The sequence below is a fragment of the Oryzias melastigma genome, linkage group LG8 (assembly GCF_002922805.2).
Source record: "Oryzias melastigma strain HK-1 linkage group LG8, ASM292280v2, whole genome shotgun sequence".
Classification (NCBI taxonomy): domain Eukaryota; kingdom Metazoa; phylum Chordata; class Actinopteri; order Beloniformes; family Adrianichthyidae; genus Oryzias; species Oryzias melastigma.
Window position 1 is genome coordinate 5,218,946 of NC_050519.1, and position 2,221 is coordinate 5,221,166.

Consider the following 2,221-nt stretch of genomic DNA (forward strand, 5'->3'; position numbering starts at 1 on the left):
AGACTAGAACAATCAACTTTATACTGAGGAAACTCTCACGCTACGTTCACACCGGGCTTGGAAAAACTAGTTTCAGAGGCCTCTTCCAATTAAAAGTCTATGTGAAATTGTTTAAATCCATATTTTGGACTTTGATGTTAAAAACTCTTGCATTCACGCTGCAAAAGTTGCAAAAATCCACGTTAAAATTTAAACCAGTTTGACCAATTAGGGTCTCAGATTTGATAATGAAGTATGGGTAACGTCGTTTTTTTTTTTTTTTAAACAAGGAGGTGCTGACCATTTGAAAATTTGATATGAAGGAGAAATGAACCCAGTCGGAATTACACAACACCAAGGCCAAATCCGAATTCTTCCCCTACCTCTCCATAGGGGCATTTAGAGGGGTAGTGGCGTCCGAAATTGTTCCGTTAAGGGAAAGCGACTTAAGGCTACGTATCCCTCCGCTGGTAGTCGCGCTGTTATAAAGTTATAAAACGGACTCTGTATTTTCCAGGCGCTGGTAACTCTTCGCTAACGTAGCTGACTATTGATGACGTCATTGAGGGTTAGTAACGTCTGAATGTGAAGACACCATTTTATTTTTAGGGGAAGAATTTGGATTCAGCCCAAGTTCATGCTAGCATCGGCTAACGACACACCTGTGTGAACACGGTATGCTAAAAGCGCGTTCAAGAAACGCAGTTTAGCGTGTTCTTGAATGTGCATCATGTGTGTAGCCTGGGAAAAACTGAAAAAGCATCTGAAGGATGTTACACTAATTATAGTACAACGCTGGAAACTACAGTGGTCCTTTGTTAGGAATTTCTTAAAAATGTCGCTGTGTATTGTGTTCTGCATCCCGATTGGCTCTAGACCAACCAATCAATCTCCTCCATCTATTTGTTTAGTACAAAATTAGTTTTTAGTTTGCAAAATTTAGATAAATCATTATCGTCATCAGATGAAAAAGTTCCTAGATTTATGAAACCAAATTTATCAAACGAATAAGATTTTATTTAACCAGTGAGACAGCAACAGTAAATGTGATTTCAATGGTTTTTAGTCATTTCATGTTTCGTCTGATGACTATTTTAAAGCCACTCATTAAAAACAGTGAAAATCTTTGAAAAGAAGCTTTTGTGGAATCACTGTTGTAGCATTATTGAATATTGGATTTTGAAAATTATTTTTTAAGTTTTAGATGGTCTGGTCCTCTACCTTAAGCTAATTTTATACATAAAAACAATTAGCACCACAGTTAACCAGTTAATCTGTTAACCAGACGAGACTGAAGTACAAAGACGCAGGACTAAACTTAATTAAACATTATGTCCATCAGAGGTGGAAGATTTTACAGCAAACTGCCTGAAAACAGAAGAAAATGTGAAAATTATGAGATTTTAAAAAGTTTCAGAGCAAAAACAAACCAGGTGTGAACTCGAATTAAAAATTATCCTTCAGGTGTATACATTCCTGAGTTTTTTATTTTTTATTTTTTCCCTTTGTCATCGTTTGCAACATGTCTGTGTGTTTCTTCTTTTTACCTGCCACATGTTATTCAGCTTTTGAGTCATTTCTGACACTTTCATATTCTAGTTATACTAAAATACTGATATTTATTGTCTTACTTAAAACAAATAACATATTTGGTTTTGATCTATAAAAATGACTTATTTTACTACAAAGGTTTAAACTTAAGAGTGTTTAACTCTTCCAGGGCGTCTTTTTAACCTTTTTTCTACTTTACAATTTGCTCTTTTGATTTATCTTTTAAACCGATTTTGTAGAAATTCTTGATATCCATATTTTTATTACAATCCTAGATTTTTTTGTTATATTTATATGTTACACAATAAATCATCAAAATACCTGAAACTGTCCAAAAATCACAATTTAGAGTAGTAAATTTCGTGTTTCTTCTGTTTTTATGTCTTATGACAAACCTCACATGAGTAGAAACAAAACAACAATATATAAAAATACAAATAAAGCAAATAGAAGGGTAAAAAATGTGAAAAATTTCTTAAAAAACAGGCGAATTTCCACTAAACTACAATGTTTCAAGGATTTATTATAAGGCGTATCACAATTATGTATCATATCTCATTATGTTTGTCTTAAACAAAAAAATTAAAGCTAAAAACGTTTGAAACAATCATGTTAAATTGTAAAATGTGTTTGTAAAACCTGCCGGTGAGTTCAGGTAACAAGTAAACAAGACAGAAAATGTGACAAATGT

The 2,221-nt window shown here is 33.1% G+C and overlaps 1 protein-coding gene across 5 annotated transcripts in view; it reads right to left on the reverse strand.

The window, feature by feature from the left end:
• cacnb1 (calcium channel, voltage-dependent, beta 1 subunit) overlaps positions 1 to 2,221 on the reverse strand; it is a 38,014-nt gene that overhangs the window by 17,160 nt on the left and 18,633 nt on the right. The gene's annotated exons all lie outside the window — the stretch shown is intronic.